General features: G+C 44.0%; 1 protein-coding gene across 2 annotated transcripts in view; it reads left to right on the plus strand.

The window, feature by feature from the left end:
* The window catches only part of TSHZ2 (teashirt zinc finger homeobox 2), a 393186-nt gene that overhangs the window by 296099 nt on the left and 78866 nt on the right, over nt 1–18221 (plus strand). The window contains exon 3 of one of the 2 annotated variants that reach the window (XM_054698320.1): nt 9244–9634. The exons of the other annotated variant lie outside the window; for it this stretch is intronic. The gene's annotated coding sequence lies outside the window, so the exon portion shown is untranslated. Of the gene's footprint in view, nt 1–9243; nt 9635–18221 lie in introns of those variants that run through there. 2 annotated transcript variants of the gene reach the window in all.

Here is an 18221-nt window from a genome sequence, read left to right on the forward strand (position 1 = left end):
CTGGAGGAGAAAAGACAGGGCTTCGGGAAGAGAGGTTTTCATGCACCGCTGAGGCTATTTCCCAAGGCCTCTCTAGGGCTGGGTCCTTCATAGCTCCAAATCCAGGGATATGAGGTAGTTGCATGTGGGAGCCTCCCAAATGCCAGTAGCTTAAATCAAGTCAGTCCTAGGTTTGCAGGCCTCCCCACTGGTGCAGCCAGTTGAGCACCGCTCTGTGAAGCTGTCCACAGCCTCTGCAGTGCCGGTTCGATACCCAGCCGGCCAGGGAGAAACCCACATGGCGCGGCAGACCTCTCCTGTCTCGCCCGCTGCTCCCCTCAGCAGTGTTTTTGGTCAGTCTGCCTGTTCTGCTCCCCGCTGTGTCTCTGCTGAATTCTCTCACCCTCCCGTGCCTCTGTACCCCAGTTCTTATATAAATAAATAAATCTTAAAAAAAAAAATACTAGGTTTGCAGTTACATTAGTTTATTAAATCTAATAAACTAAACAAAGATGCTACTGATTACAGGATGTGCCATTAATTAGGTATCATTTAGGCAGTGAGGCATCAGGGCCAGAGTTCTTCCCATCTCTTTCTGCTCCGTCAGGCTTAAGCTCAAGCTTTGCCCCATGCTGGTCACTCACATGACATCAAGATGGCGGATGCATCTTCCTTCCTCAGGTCACCGTGCAAAACAGAAAGAAGAAGTGTGTATCAGGATCCTACCCGAGAAACAAAAGCAAGATATATTCCACTGATATATATACAGTATATACTGATATTATACATCAATACTTCAGTAGGATTATTTTATTCTTGCATAAATTTATTTCTTTATGTCATGAAGTTGACTTACGTGATTGTGGGTCTAGCTGGTCAAGTCTGAACATTGTAGGGCCAGCAAGCTGGAAACTCTCAGGCAGGGGCTAAGGCTGTTGTCTGTAGGTAGAATTTCTTCTTCCTCAGGGAAACCTCAATTTTTTACTCTTAAGGTCATCAGCTGATTAGACAAGGTTCACCCACATTATCAAGGATTGTCTCCTTTCCTTAAAATCCACTCATTTTGAACTTTAATCACATCTATGAAATACCTCACTTAGATGAGTGAGTCACCAGGTTCTAGAGCCTGGTCGACTTGACATTCAACCTAACCATTACCACAGGATGCCGTGCAGGACCATCTAGCAGGGCTCTGCCTCTTAGTCAGGCAAGACCTCCATCCCCACACATCTCCTTGGCAACGAGTGTCATGTTACCACCCTGGTGCAAAGGCAGTGGGAGGTGAGGGGTGTGGTTGTCCAGCTTCTAGCAGAAGGAGAGAACAGGGCACTCAGCTGTGAGAGGTGCTGAGCCAACTCACCGGCTCTTCCACGACCTGCTACTGGATTTCTAATGAGCCCAAGAGGCTGCCCAGCCACATGCTGCCCAGATCTGATTCTGGTTTGTTATAACTAAAGATGGGCGGCTCCCATCGGGAGACTCATTCCCTTCCACCATGGCCACCAAAGCGTCTTTTCAACTGAGAGGAACGCTCTGAAATGCTTTTGAAAATATATATGTCAAAAGTAACCCATTTGAAGACAGAACAGGACTCGCGATGTGCTGAAGCAAACATTGGAGGCGTAACTCTGCATTGCTTGGAGGATGAGCCTCTGCATGAGAACGTGGTTCCTGGGAGCCGGGACTGGCTAACCCCGGTTCTCAGCCTTCATGCCTGTGTGGGGTGTAACCCTGGGGGGTTATAAACGTCCTCTCACAACCTCCGTTTCCTCTCCCGTAAAGCAGGGATGCTCCCTGTGCTTATGCCAGAGTGCGGTGACGGCGTCAGCCGTGTTCTGCTAACTCTGCAGGGCGGCGGACTCAGTCTCCCCCACCCTGGACAGGCTGACACTGCTTTTGTGATTCTTTCCACCTAAAATTGATGGACTTTTGTGTCTAATCCAACCAACCCCTGATGCTCTTCTCCTATACCAGGGGACCAGGGAGCAAAGAGAAGCACCTGTGACGCCCGCTCACCTCCACCCAGAGGTCCTCTGTGATAGCTCTTTTCCCACAAGGGGTGACTGAGGCACCTGGAGTTGTCTCAGGTCCCAGTAACTGGTCGTGGTGGGTTTGAAGTCACGGGGCAGGAAGGTTTGTCCCCTAGGGAAGAGTTGGCCCTGTCGAGAGCCGTCTTTAGAGTCTTTAGCTCTGCACGGATAAGGAAACTGAGGCCCAAGGAGCTTCGATGCCTGGCCCAAGTCACACAATTGGCAAATGGGCAAGTGGGGACGCCTGCCCAGGCCTCTGGAAGTTGCTACACTCTGAGTATCTGGGAAGCACCTCCTCCCTGGTGGGGTCAGTTATGAGGAACCCTCTCTCCCTGTGTGGACGGTCTCCCCAGGGCTCCCCCATGGTGCCTGCACATGCACCTCAGCTGAGGTTCTCATTTAAAACGCAGGTGTCAATTCCATCAGTCTGGGGTGACATCCCGTATCGGTGACAAGATGGCAGGTGAGCCCCCGCGGGGAGCCGGCTGGCGCCTGCACAGCTTTTCCTTTCTTTTCCGGACAAATAGGGCGACTGCCCTGGTGACCCCATGAGGAAGTGGCCGAGTTCCTCAGGTCACTTTGCGGCCTCTGAGTCCCTCCTGCCAGCGGCTCCGCAGAAATCTCAGAGCTGAGAAATCCCACACGCTCTCATCCTCGACGACCAACTGGCAAGTCCAACCTCTCCGGCAGGGTTTGTAAAAAATGTAATTAGCCCAGGTGAGGCTCATTAGAGCCAGCCTGGAATTCTGCCAGTGCCACCAGGAGCTTGATGCCAACCCCTTGATTTTAATATCAATGGCAGCGCTGACAAGGGAGCTAGAGGCAGGGCAGGCTGGGAGGCAGCTCCGCAGCTCCCCCGCCCCCCACCACTCTCGCTGTGACGAGGTGAGGCAGTCGGCTTCATCAAATCAGAGCTGGCTCCTGAGTAATTTCCACTGTCCTCCCCTTTCTAACAGGCTGGGCCCCAGGTGATCCTAAAAATTAAATGAAGCTCAGAAAATGAGACAAGTTAGAGCGCCAGGCATTAATAGCCCATCCCTGGCTCCAGCAGAAACTTTGCTCCTTTTTTCGCTTTCCTTGGAATTCCTCTGAGCTTCCCACGCCTGGCAGTTTCACTCCAGAACCTCACGGCTCCTGAGGGTGTCTGCCAGAGGGCCCCCGTCCCCCGCGTGTTTCCACATTCTCTTGCAAAATGCAAAACGGGCCGTGGTGGCCAACGCTGTCTTTTCACCCTGTGAATTGAGATATTTATGCCAATGCAATGTTTTCAGGCCAGGACTCCAGGCTGCCTCCCCAGCTTTGGGACCAGCACAGGTGCCGGCGCGTCCTCCTGGCCACCGTCCTCGCTGCCACTTACCTGGGCTGCTTCACCTGAGGGTGGCACCTGGCTTTGCAGCGCGCCTGTGTTCTGTCATCGGTGCATGCGATCGGGAAGTCATTGTCAGGTTACTAGAGGACACTTTCCCACAGCTGGCTCAGCTGCTCTGCTTTGACAAGAGTTAGGACAACGGCTGTTTTCTACTGTGCACATCCCCAAAGGAATTTGGATAAAAAGGGCTTGGTAGGTTTGGTCCAAAATCAGGATCTGGTCACATTTTTTTTTTCTTTAAGAGAGAGTGTGGGAGAATTGAGAAACAGTAGAAAAGGAAGAGGGGGGAAATAGAGAAAATCGGGAAAATTCACAGAATAATGCCCGAGTGGCGCCTGCATGAGAGAAAAATGGCCGCCGAGGTGTGATAGGCTGCACTGGCTGGAGCCCTGGGGGAAATGAATCCCGCTGGCTATGTGGGAAAGAGGGGTGTGTTGGGCAAACGTGTTCATCTAACAGGACAGGGGAACCCCTCTGAGAAAGGCAAGAAATAAAGTGCAGGGCCTTTGCTTTTTCTTCCCGACCTAAAAAACAAAACTTGAGTCACGATGAAAACTCCACACCCTGCTTATTGATTTATTTTAGATGTATTTGTTGAGCACCTTTTGTGTACCAAGATGTTGTTTTTTTTAAAGATTTATTTTTATTTATTTATGCGTACAAGAATTGGGGTGTAGGCCAGAGGTGTGGGGGTGAGAGGATTCAACAGGTGGATCTACTGAAATACACTGCTGAGGGGAGCAGCGGGGAGACAGGAGAGGTCTGCTGTGCCGTGTGGGTCAGCTCTTGGCTGGGGATCGAACTCGTGCTGCAGTGGCTGCCGATAACTTGATAGCGCTGAGACTTTTAATTCCTGCGCCACCAGGGAGGCCCACTACCAAGGTTTTGTAAAACAATAAAATACACTGCCTGACTGCCTCGCGGGTGGAGGGACAGCTGTACTCTGGCCGCAGTACACCACAGTGAACATGCATGTTATGGTTACTTGGGTGCACCCAGTGGAAGCTGACAGGTGAAGGCAGCACCTTCAGAGCCCCATAAGAACAAAAGAGCGTCTAACGCAGGTTTAATGGAGGTGGTCCCGGAAAATTCCCAGGACGCCATGTCTCAGCTGAGCCTTGAGGTTGAGCAGAGGAGACTGAAAGCGAAGTGTGGGTGGATGGTTTAGTGGGTGTGAAGGAGGAGAGAGCAGGGCAGACAAGCGGAAGGTGAGTGTCCCCAGCAGAGGAACCGTGTGTGAGCTGCCAGAGAATGTTCTACCAGGGCAAACCCCTGCAGAGACACCCTTTGCCTGCTGAACCCTGGAAAGAGCTCATAAGAGGTTAGAGTGTGGAAATGCCCAGAACTACCCGACATCAAGGGCCTTCCTGCCCCACCCCCAGGACAGAGAGCCAGAAAGCCATGCTCCCTGAAACTGCACAAGGAGGCTGCCCAAATCAAACCCCAGCACCATAAGCATCTGGAAAGTTCTTCATGAAGCTGCTTTGCAGGAAAACGATTTCACTCTAGGAAACCAGGAAAAGCCTCCGGTTACCGTGACTCAGAGAGTGATCTGCAGACTAATTCACCGAGGTAGAGTCTGCTGAGTGTACGTTGGTAAACCTGCTTCCCCTACCCGCCCCCGTCCCGTTGATTATATCTTTCATCCCCAAGAACGAGGCCAAGAGCCTCCCCCGTCCCTCCTCCCCTCCCTCTGTAATCCTCACCCTTCATTTCTCTCCTCTCTCCATCTCAGCATCCTGCCACCCCTAAGGCGGTGGCGTGATCCCCGAGAAGCTTCCAGGGAGTTCATTAAAAACCGCCACCCTCTGCCTTGCCCACCGGGCACTCCCAGCAGCCCCGGGGCCATGGGAGAGAGACAGTCACTCGGGAGGGACCGGCCCCCTCTGAGGCCAGGGAGCCCCCCACAAATGAGAGGAGCCAGCAAACAGTTAATGGTTTAATCCTTTACAGAAAAAGTCAAGGCAGACTTGTGATTCTTGATGTTAATGAAGGTGTCACACATTGTCTAGAGAAAGTTGTGCCTGGCAATCTTCCCTTTTTCGGATGCCTACCCCAGTGACATTTCATCTCACATCCACCTTAATGAAATGCATAATTAACATATTCTAATTGTGCTGAGCGCTGCGATGATTTTGACAGAACTCACTTTCCATGTCTAATTTGATGCTAATTTAATCTGTTCCTCTCCCGCTGACATGACCTTTCTTGATTGAGTTTCACTGAGGAAATTTTTTGATGGATTGATTTATCAGCATTGCAGAGACAACAAAGGCTTAGGGTGCACGACAGAAAATAGGACGGGAACGGCCCTCGGAGCCGGCGCGCTCTGAACTTGCCGGCTGGAATGTCCTCGTCCCCGAGACGGCTTGTCTGATCTACTGATGGAATTTGAGAAATGTGACATCTGTGTGCGGGTTTGATCTCTCCGATAAAGACAGTAAATATCGGATTGTGGTGGGGCGACTTGGCATGAAAAACTCCTCGAGAGTGCGTGGAGGGGGCGCGGACACCCCTGTTGTTGGCCAGAGGCCGGCCTGGGCCCCTGCCAGGCGCGTCCATGTGCGCTGGACACTGGTCAGTTGGCTGCAACCGGACGAAGACCAGGGCAGGCAGGAGAGTGTCCGTGTAGGTTACAGCGAAGGAGGCTGCCTCTAGGTAAGCCGCTGAGGGAGGGCCTCCCCTGTGCACCCAGCTGAAAGAGGGGTAACCTCGATCTGGGGGGAGCCTTTGCGGCTGTCCCCCACGCCCCTCCTTCACAGCACACAGTGGCTAAAGTCCCCTTCTGCAGGTGTCTGTCCAGTCCCAGGCCCAAGGGGAAGGATGTGCTTAGGACGCAAGCAGATGGTCTTGTTGCTTCACCAACCCTGGCCGAGCCAACTGGCTAAAGGGGCGTCAGTCTCTCACGCTATGTATAGGGGTCCAGTGAGAGCTGGGCTGGATGTGGGAGCACGTCCTCTCAGCCTCTCAGAGCAAAGATGCCTTCTTTTCAACAGCTGTTAGGGCTCAGATTTGAAGGGGTCAAGGCAGGGCCCCCGGCTTGGGACTGTAGTCATTTGGGGCTGGGTCCCTTAGGGAGGGCCGTCCGGTGCTTTGTGAATGGCCTTCGCCACTGGAAGCCAGTCTCGGCCTCCTTCTCAGTCACGATGACTAAAATGTCTCCAGACCTCGCATATGTCCCCTGGGGGTGAGCTCAGCCCCGGCACCGATTGGCTTGTAATGCCTGTGACCTCCGTCTGTCTATATTACCCCCCCGCTTCTGCTGCCCACTGTCCCCTCCCCAGCAGGACCTCACCTGATCCCCTGCCTAGGCGCAGGCCCTCCATCCCCCTCACTCTCTGACTCAATGTCTCTTTCTTTCAAAGCATAAATGACTACATTTCATTTTTTCTTTTACTCACCTCTGCTCACTAAATTCTACATCCCATAAGGCTGGGAGCTTGTCAGTCTTTTATTACTATTATTGTTATTGTGGTATAATATGCATAACATAAAATTCACCATTTTGATAATTGTAAAGTATAAAATTCAGTGGCATTTAGTACATTGCCCATGTTCCACCCCCACTACAGTCCAGTTGCAAATTGTTACGATCCCAGTAAGGAGTCCCCACCATCACTAAGCAATACCTCCCAACCCCTCTTCCTCCAGCCCCTGTGCCCACTCATCTGCTTTCTGTGTCTCTGCATTTGCCTGTTCTGGGCATTCGCCTAAATGGGATCAGCTGGTGGCTGACCTTTTTTTGTCTGGCAGTTCCTCAACAAATTAAACAGACCTGGAATTCCCTGCCTAGTTAGATACCCCAAAGGGCTGAGAACAGGTGTTTCCACAAGAACTTGTACTTGGATACCACACAAGAGCCAAGAGCCAAAAAGGTGGAACCTTTACACAAGAGCCAAAAGGTGGAAGCAAGCCTAGGACTCCCAGCCGATGGTGGGATAAACAGCACATGGTCCCCCCACACCAAGTCACCACGCCGGAAATGCTGGGGTGACCGGCCACAGCCTGGACACGCCGGTTGTTCTTATCTGGCACCTTTAATGTCACACACTGGGCACTTAGTAGGTGCTTCACAAAAACAGACTGAATATAAAAGGCGTAGAAATGAAATGAAATAAAATAAAACACATGTAGGCAAGGACTGTGAATAAACAGAAGCAGCAAGAGCTATTGATATTCTCTGCTTCTCTCTATTGTGGGGTCAGCGAGAAACAGACTTCAAAAAAATAAACAAGGGAGCGAGGAGAATGTGATACAGAGCTACATTTTCCTTGGTTCACCACTTTGGAGAAAATCGTTGAACCACAGAGAGAGGGATAACCTGTTATGAAAGTGTCAACACAGAATCTGAAAACTCTAAAAGCTTCTTGCTTCTCTTTTTCTCATTTTCAGTGTCAAAACTTTACCTCATCTTCCCCAGTGTTTCCCTCAGAAGAGGACGCACTGAGGGTGCCCCTAGGAGAGGGAGATTTTCCCTCAAAGTCTTCCCCTGAGAGGAGGAAACATTTATTCCAACATGGTTGCCGTGACTGGAAAGATTTTTGCAAAATTTCTTCAGGAGCTGCCTGATGAGCCCACAAGGATAGCAAGCTAACGAGATTATAATCATTATAATTACACTTCATCATAGATCAAAAGCAGTTTAACTCAGCAAAATGACCTGGTCTGCTTCACTATCCTTTATTTCAAGTGACTTCTGGCTTCACTCAAAGATTCACTCTCTCTGCAAAGTCCATTTGAATAGTGTGTGTAAGAGGGGTCGTTGGGCAGCGACACAGGGGAGCCCCAGCTCCCCGCTCACTGAAACACCTCCCTCAGTTTCCCCTGCATAATTATTGCCCCATCCTGATGAGTTCTTTGGGGGATTAATGAGTTAATAATGCACCCACCTTAAGAATAGTACCAAGGGAACTAGAGTCTTCAAGGGATGACCTCTTCTTAAAACAAAGAGCCAATAATTTTGTGGCTTTCCAGAAATCTGAACGAGGCTACCATCCCTGTTATCTGAAATAATCATTAAGAATTCAGATGTGCAGCTCTAATGCACAGTTTCAATGCCATCTCCACTTCTACTGCTGTTGTAATAAACTGCCGTAAGCGTAGCAGCTTAAGACAGCACATCGTGCAAAAATGAAAAATGATGTAAGAATTATATAAAATAAAATATAAAAATATAAAAAAACAAATTACACTTACGTAAGCTGACAGATAATGTTAATTACCCTTATCACTGTAATCATTTCATAATAGCTACATATAGCAAATAATCACGTTGTATACTTTAAATGTATAAGAATTATATGTCAGCTGTATCTCAATAAAGCTGGGGAAAAAAGTAAAATGAAATTAAGTTGCTGGCGAAAACTCAAAAAAAAGAAAAAAAAGAAAAAAAAGACAGCACAAAGCTATGATCTTACCTTTCTGGAGCCTGGAAATCTAAATCAGTCTCACTGAGTTAAAATCAATGTCTGCAGGACTGGATCCTTCCACAAACCCTGGGGGAGAGTTGGTTTCCTTGTCTTCTGGGGTCTCGTGGCTGCCTGCATTTCTTGGCTCATGGCCCCATCCTTAAATTACCCTCCCTTGTCTGTCCTCATCATCTTTTTGAAATGCTCTGACTGTCCTGCCTCATAAGGACTCTGGTGATGACATTGGACCCACCTGCCGAATCCAAGCTAATCTCCCCCAATACCAAGACCCTTAATTGACTCCCATCTGCAGAGACGGCTTTACCATGTAAGGAGGCATCTCCACAGATGTGGGGACTGGGACATGGGCATTTTAGGGGGTGGTATTCAGCCTATCACAGAGGATTTCATTTAGGTGAGGAGTGGTTCTCAAATGCCCAATTCCTCCCTCTCTCAGGACACATTGCTGTGCCATTTGAGGAAAGAATCAATTCGGAGGAAACGACTGGAATCCAAGAATGGCAGGTACCTCTAGGATGGCAGTTTTTGCAATTCTCTGCCTCAGGGACTTTGTGAGGACCTTGTTAGGTTTGTCCATGAACCCCAGGCTTGAAGCTATTCAAGGTGTCTGACCCCCCGCATGTGTCATGTTGGAGCATATCAATTTGGCTGCAAGTTTGATCTTGGCATCACCTCCTGCTGGGCCCATTTCAGCCTGCACAGTCCCTGGCACCCTGGCCATGCCTCTCCTGCAGAGCTTCCACAGAGTCATAAATTTTGTTGTCACTCAGTTCTGCAGTTTCTGCATCACCAAAAATGGTGCCTGATACCTTACAGACAATAAATAAATAAAAGCCTGTCATATAAATGAATAAGTGATTGATATTGAGGGCTTTTCTAGTTTATGGGAACTATAAATGTTTTCCACAAAAATGAAACAACGTTTTGTCTATTCTGCCAATATTCTACCTGGAATACCCTATATTTCTCCGAATATTATCCTTTCTGTAGTCACCTTGGAAATTTAGGTTTTTCCAACATGAAACCAGAAGAGAGACTGGTAAAGCAGTGTGGCTTAGAGCAATGCCGGCTCATCAAATCTTCTTTTTCATTAGAATAGTTCACTTCAATAAGATCCTGGGCATTTTTGATAAGCCAGCACCCAGGGAACAAAGCTGTTATGAAATGACTTACTTAGAGGTTCCAGCCATCATTTTTGGCCTCAGAATATTGCTGGGTGTTTTTTCTTTGTCAGTCTAAAATGAAAATGTAACATTTCAATTGCAATCCATTAGAAAGACGCAAAGAAGGGGCTATTTGCATTTGATCCACAAATTGGACTAGAATAATTTTTGTCAACTTTTGATCTGCCAATACTCAGGTTTTTTTAAATTAAACTAAATACTCATTAATTCACTGTTTTCCCTTATTGAGTAAAAAGATTTTTTTTTTCTGTCAACTGTGTTTTTATCCAGAATCAGTTATAGAATATTTTGCATTCTTAAAGATTGGGGGTGGAGGTGGGGGTAGGGAGTGACAGTTCCTTTGAACTCTAAACAAATTGCAAACTTCAAAAAATGTTTGATGAAATAACAGAGTACTTTAACCAGGAGTTTACAATGGAGAAAAGATGAAGGAAATAAAGGGATTTTTTTTTTTTGTAAATAGGATTCTTATCATACTTAACTCCCATATGCTAGTTTGTGTTTATAAGTATTAATTGATTTTTCCATCAAAAGAAGTACCTTTCCAGGCCACATAAAAAATTAACTCAATTATCATCAAGTCAAAATTTTGAAAGACCAAGTGTGAAGACAAAATTGTAAATATGGCCTCCCTAGAGGCCCATCTCGTGCTTATTCAAACAAACACTAGTCTAGGAGCTGCTATAAAGGGATTCCACAGATGCAAGTAACATCTCCACTCAGATGACTTTAAGGGACTATGGTGATGGTGCATGGGTGAATTGGATGGAGATATATATATATATACATATATATATATATATATATATAAAGATACAGAGATCTTCTCAGGGGACGCTGATCCAATGAGGAAATTCTTTTAAAATCAGAGCATTTCTGGGCCTCCCCGGTGGCGCAGCGGTTGAGCGCTGGATTGCGAAGCTGCCCGCAGCCTCTGCAGCACCGGTTCGACCCCCAGCTGCTCCCCGGCCACCGGAGGAGGGTCCCACATGGCGCGCAGACCTCTCATGCCGCCCACTGCTCCCTCAGCAGTGTACTTCGGTCCTTCTGCCTGCTCTGCTCCCCGCTCTGGCTCTGGTGAATTCTCTCACCCTCCCAAGCTTCTGACTGTGCCCAGTGCTTGTATAAATAAATAAATAAATAAATAAATAAATAAATAAATAAATAAATAAATGAGTAGATAAATAGATAGATAAATAGATAAATAAAATAAATCTTTTAAAAAAAAAAAAGCAGAGCATTTCTCTGGCTGGTAGCAAAAGGAGAAGTCAGAGAGACGCATCCTCATCGGCCTAACGAGAAGAACTGGGGTCAGCCAAATTTGAGTGTAAAACCTTGACTTACTGGTTTTGTGAACTTGAACAGACTTTCCTACTCTCCTGGGCTTCCATTTCCTCCTCTCCATACTATCCCACCTCATAAAGTGTTATGAGACATTGAGACAATGCACCCAAAATGCATAGTACAGTGCCTGACACATACTACGTCACAGTAAAAGCCACCTTATTACCACTTTTTTTAAATGTTGCCTTGAGATTATCATTTGCTGGCTCTTTTGCAATCTGGATTCAAACTCCAAAAGCCATGAATCACCACGAAATGACAAGGAGAATCACGTTCCAAGCACAGGGTATTCCATTACGTTGAAAGTTTATTTGGGACCAAAAGCTCTTCCATGTCTCATTTTTGGCCCCCACCCCTTTGTTCAGCGTCCCCTGGATCCGCTCCTTAGCTGAACAACCCTGTGTGTTACCAGAAGTCCAATCTGTTATCACCACGAATGTCTCAGCAAAAATAAACTAACCTGTTCTGCTCTTACAGGTAACAGGAAATAACATTGTAAATTAATTTATGCCAAGTTGATAATGACCAATTATGACTTAGCTTCCCTTATGCACCATTAGAGACTTGTAATGTCTTAGCTGTAAGAAGTAATGTGCAAATTTTAGACATGAGCTTCAGAACTGCTGGAAGAATAATTGGGGGGACTGCAAATCCTCAATGGGCAGTGTCTATTATGTCCAGCAAAATACATCTTTTGTTGCCACCCCCACCTAAGGCCATGAAAAGATTTCCCCAAGTTTCTTTCTTTTATACAAACATATGTCAAGCTTAAAAAAATAAACATGTTTTGCATATGAAGGAATAGAAAACAAGGAAAATAACAATAGGAAAAAATTAAAATCAACTATCATCCCATCATACATATAGAAAATGATGGCCCAAGAATATCAGTAAAAATGGGGCTTAGTGTTGGAAAATCAAATTGGAAGAGAGTCAATTTCCCCGAAGCCCTGCCCCATAGCAAACCCCTGATATCTGGAGTGTAAACTGCTAATGGATGTTAAGGCAGGGATGAAGCCCTATCTCTTGGCATCCAGGACCAGCCCATGGAAGTAAAACTACCCATTGGTCAATATTTTGACTTGTAAGTATTTATCACACATGTATATGTGTCATAGAAGCTTTTCTCATTAAAACCAAAGTCCTCCCTGCATATTATTTTGTAAGTTGATTTTTGTCTATCCTAGAATCATGAACAATCTCCCCATGCCATTAAATATTCTTCTGTGTTCACTTTTAATGGCCACCCAAAAATAATTCCTGGGACAGGAATTTTATACATATTTTATTTTACCATTGGGCCTCTGGTTATATGTTTAGGTTGTTTCTAAGTTTGATTTTAATTAATCAAATGCACAGAACTAAGCATCCTTACAGACAAATCTTTGCACACATCCATGATTACTTCCTTATTTTAAATTCCTAGAAGTGAAATTTCGGGGTGAATGGGTTACATATTTTAAGACTTTTCTTAAATAATCATTATCCACTTCATCTCAGATTCAACATCAGGCTATTGAAACCATGGTATTAGAAATGTATTCAGACCCAGAAAATAAGGCTAGCCTAATAGATGAGCACCAATAGTGACATAAACTTTTTGTAGACACCTCCAAGTAGAGTGTCAACTCTTTCAGCCTGGCCTGGACCAAGGGATTTCCTGGCATGTGAGTGTTTCAGTGCTCCAAACAGGGCAGTTCAGCGAAACCGGGACCCCATTATGAAGAACAGAGTCTGGCCAGACTGGAGGGGCTTCAGCGTGTTAATAAACAGTGAAAGTCAGTGTCCAACATGAGCATGTAATCCGGACTACAGCCATGCTCAGAACGAGGAGAAAAGAAAGACTTTAGGGTTAGGATTTTTACTGGGGGGCATTTTTTAATCATTTTTTTAAATTAACCTAACATTAGCTTGCAACAAACACTCTAGATGACTCAGAAATATATGCTCTCACCTCTTCAGGTGTATGCTACCCTCCCACATCCACCACAGTCCTCCATCACAGTCCACTGTGCCCCCTCCTACTTCCCTCTCCAGCCTCCCCCTTCCTCTCTGGTTGCCTTGGTTTTAAGTCAGATTTCCAGTTTAGCATTGTCGGAAGGTTTTTGGTCCCTTCATCCCACATACAAGTGCCACCATCCACTCTTGGTCTTTCTCCCTCGGCTCTACCCATGTTGTCATAAATGGCAAGAGTTCTTTTCTTTAATAGCCGAATGGTATTTCACTGTGTGTATAGAACACTTCTTAATCGACTCATCTGTCCTTGGCACTTAGGTTGTTTCCATAACTTTGCTATTGTAGATAGGACTGCAGTGAACACAGGTATGCAGCTAATCTTTCAAATTAGTGTTTTTACGTTCTTCAGGTAGATACCTACGAGTGGAATTGCTGGATAGTATGGTAGATCTATTTTTTAATATTTTGAGAGACGTACATACTGTTTTCCATAGGGGCTGGGTCAGTCTACACTCCCAGCAGCAGTAGACAAAGGTCCTTTTTTCTCCACATCCTTGCCAACAAGGACGAGGTGAAAAGTTTAACCACATCATATGGTCAGGTGGTAGAAAGCACATTGTGAATCAGGTCGGTAGTCATGTCCCTGAACTTTGAAACATTAGGGTATATAGTCAGATTTTTGGAGTATGAAGCAGAGTCTGGACAAAATAAGAACTTTCAGAAATTCCATGATAACTTCAGGAAGCATGGTATTCTTCCTATATTCTTCCTCTGCTGGAGTCTGGTCTGCCATTTAAGTGATGAACAATGTCTATTTGAAAACTTTGTCCTTTCTTTTGGAATTTTTTCTTAATAATTGCAGAAATTCTGAATGAAACAGCTGGATAAATCTTGCCATTTTGTCTGATATGGTAGTGAAAATAAATTCCATCCATTCTCAACCTGAGAAAGCATTAATTCTGCACAAAACGAGGAGTCAAAATGATGATGGTAAGGCAGGTGCAAAAACCAGTGTAGTGTCTAAATGTGAGACATATTTTCACTCTCTTGAAAAAGGGGTCACTTGACAAGCACATATATTCCATTATATACATATATGTCTTGCCTGCTCACTAATATCACAGAGATTCTGAGATGAAAATTCTAGAATGATGTCACTGACTTGAGGAAGATAAGGACAGAGTTAGGTTAGCAATTGGAAACTCTGAGCGCAGAGTTTCATATGTAAACAAGACCTTCCCTTCATAAATGTTTATAAAAAAACTGAGCATCACTATAAACTCCTTTTCATGATGTAACTAGTTCTAAACTATTTTCCTTTGCATGTAGATATCCACATTTTTCTTTTGCCCTTTTCCTCAATTTTTATAATGGCTCTTAATAACTTTGAATTTGGGGATGATCCTAGGTAAAGAGATGTTGCCTATAGTGGTGGTTCACCATTTGTGGACCAGGCATAGGAGTCAGGAGTATAATTTACATATTATGGGGCACCACCAAAAATTGTCCAATAAAAGCTGGAATTATTCATCTACCCAACAATTATTATGTAACCACCTACAGTGTATCCAACACTGGGGATGTGCTAATGATCAAGACATTTCTAGCTTCTGCTCCATGGAGATTACATTCTAATTAGGGTGACTTTTAAAAAAGAGAGAGAGAGAAAATGACTACAGATAAAAATAAGTGTTCTGAGTGAAACTAATAGATATTGAAGAAAATGCATAGGTGACAAGGAAACCCCTTTGGGCAAGACAGTCGAGAAAAACTTGTCTGTTTGCATGTAAATGTTCTTAGTAGCGTTGTTCATAGCAGCCAGAAAGTATAAATACCTAAATGCCCACCAATGAATAGTGAGTGAATAAATAAAATGTGGTTTATCCATACAACAGAATACTAATAAGCAATTAATAGAAGATGAGGCATTAATACATGCTACATCATGGATCACCATAAAAAATGTTATGGTAAATGAAAGAACTAAGACACAAAAGACCATGCATTGTGTGATTCAATTTATATGAAAAATCCAGCAGAAGCAAATCTGTAGAGACAGGATGTAAATTAATGGGGCTATAGTTGGGAATAGGGAGTAATTGCAAATGGGTTTGTTGGGTGGGGTGGATAAAATATTCTAAAGATAGATTATGGTAAAGGTTCACAACTCTGAAAATATACTAAGAACCACTAACTTCTCTGCCTTTCAAACAAGTGCATTTTTTTATTATGTAAACTATATCTTACTAAAGCTATTAACAACAACAACAAAAAACTAAAAAGACAGATACAAAGAAGAAAGGCCTTCCTGAGGAGATGACATTTCAGCTGACCCATGTCAGCTGACCCATGACTTATATAAAGAGTGGGTTTGACTAAGAATGGAGAGAATATTGTAAGCAGAGAGAGTCTATGCAAAAACCCAAAATGAGAGAGGACTTGGCATTATAAGGAACTAGTAGAAGTCAAGGATGGCTTGAGTATGTAGAGCAGAGAGCAGAAGTAGTGAGACTAGAAACTGAGACATCAGTAAGTCCACTAAGGACCTTGTAGGTCTGATATGCAGAGTGTCCCTTGTACTATGGGGCCATTGAGACATCTTAATCAAGAAAGTGGCATGCTATGATTTATAATTGGCAACATTTTTCTTGATAAATAGTTGTAACAGCTAATATTGTATCCCTACTATTCAAGGGATTTTATACGTACTAATTTATTTATTCCTCATAATAACCCCATGAAATAAGCACCATTAATATAAATAAGGAAAGTGATACGCAAACTAACTTGCTCAAGAAATCTGAAGGAGATGTATGATGTGAGCTCAGTAAGTCTAGCACCAGAGGCTGAAATCTTAACTATGACCGGCACTTGAAAGCAGGGCTGGCTTCATGGATAAGCAACCTGTGCCATAAACAGAGCCCCATGCGCGAAAGAATCCCATACTTTTTTTTATGTTCTGCTGTCATCATATTTAATGCTTAGTAATTTTTGAACAAGACCTCATTTTCATTTTGTAAAGAACCCTCACATTACAGAGCTAGTACTACTTGAATGATCTTCTAGAGTTTTTATTACAGGAAGAGTTATTAACCCACTGAAGGTCACAGATGGGCTGGCAGGGAGGAAGGACAAATTCTTAAAAACAAATTTTCTAATGCACATCATTTTGGAAGAGAGAACTCCCAGCTTCTATCAGATAGTCAAAGGGCTTCATGAATCCAAAAGGAATAGCACTCATAAATGTATGAGTAGCCACCCATTCTGATCATTGAGAATAGCTAGATGATGGAGCAAACTTGCTTTTTCTTATCATTCACCTTTTCATTACCCTGTATTTACCAACAGGGAGTCTTAGCATTTTGGCAACACTCTTTCCAGAAGTGGAGGTGGGAGATTGGGGGAGACAGGTGAGGGGGGAGCAGGGGGAATAGAAAAATAAATGAAAACAAGTATAAAAGAAAAAAAATAAGCAAATGACCTTCTTTGGTGTTTTTCTCCTCTAGGGCACCTGAAACTGTGTCTTTGTCCCTATCAACATAATTTTTTAAATTCTAAAGAAAACACAGTTCTTCTAAATGTGTACTAGTGAATTGAATCGAATATTTTTCACTAGTTTGCACAAATTTAATTTCTCTGTGTTCTAAAGATCCACTTGGGTCATCTGAGTATTTTTAAATAATCATTATTACATAGAAAATTGTCTGCACCCAGAATATATTCATAATAATAAGTACGGTATATTTATTATATACATATATCTATTTTCTATAATAAATAATGTCAATTCAAGCAATTTTAGTAATTGCTAGATATTTAGCCATCCTAGGTTTAATGTTATCTGGTAATTTGTTCAATAATTTGTTATTATATCACCTTATAGCTTGTGCTTATTTGTAACTAGAAGAAAACTAAAATTTAAAGGCAAGCTTTCAATTCCATTTAAAGGAAACCCCAATTAATTTATAAACTGCTGTAGGCAAATGATGAAATGTTTAGCTCCTGGTGCAAAATTTTCTGGAAGTATTTGTGCTCCAAGAATAATTGCAAATCCATGAAAATAGAATTATTCATTTTAAGAACAATAGGGATGAAGATCAGTTTCTGAATTTATGGTGAAATCATGACTTGCTCTTCCCTGTTGAGGAGCTGATTCCTCTGAATGCCTAGTGGTGCAGGCAAAAGTTTGGAGCTCTCAGAAAGTCATATTTGCATCTCGAGGGGCTCTCCTGGGGCGACCCCACATGGGGACCTCTTGGCTCTGTTTATTTTTAGAGTGAGCAATTGCTTACAAATGGCAACACGGAGACACAGGCCACCCGAGCAGAGGACAGAGACCAGAAGGAGACATTTCAATGAAAACAAATATTCATTCTACTCAAAACCCAGTCTGGATTCTCCTAAGTGGAAACTTATTCCTGGAAAGAACCTGAGATAGTTGATTTTGTTTCATTTTCACATGTAGCTCGAGAAACTCATGTCTCTGTTAGGAGAATAATGCATCCGCAACCTAAAGACTGTTGCTGTGAGACAAAAGCAAGATTTTCTAAACTGTCATTTAATTTCCTTTTAATTTAGGAGACAGTTTTTTTTTTCCTCTGTGTCTTTATGAAAAAAGAGAGAGAGAGAAAAGGCAAAAACAGCTGTGGGCTTGCTTCCCTGCTGCCCGTGAAGGGCACAAAACCTTAGCAACTGAAACCAGGCAGAAAAAAAGTTCTATTCATTTTTTTTCACATCCAACTCTTTGATGGGAAAATCCACCAATTTACGCATAAAATAAAGTGGCAAATTAGACTTATTTGGAGAAATAAATTGTAGAAACCATTCATCCATTAGAGATTTTTTTTTTAATGGTCCTTTGCCACTTGATGAAGCAAAAATAAAACTTCACTCAGCTGGCAGATAATTCAGCAACAAAATTCTTCTCCCT

Source organism: Talpa occidentalis, unplaced genomic scaffold, assembly GCF_014898055.3.
Source record: "Talpa occidentalis isolate TD23 unplaced genomic scaffold, MPIMG_talOcc4v2.1 talOcc4.10, whole genome shotgun sequence".
NCBI classification, from domain to species: Eukaryota; Metazoa; Chordata; class Mammalia; order Eulipotyphla; family Talpidae; genus Talpa; species Talpa occidentalis.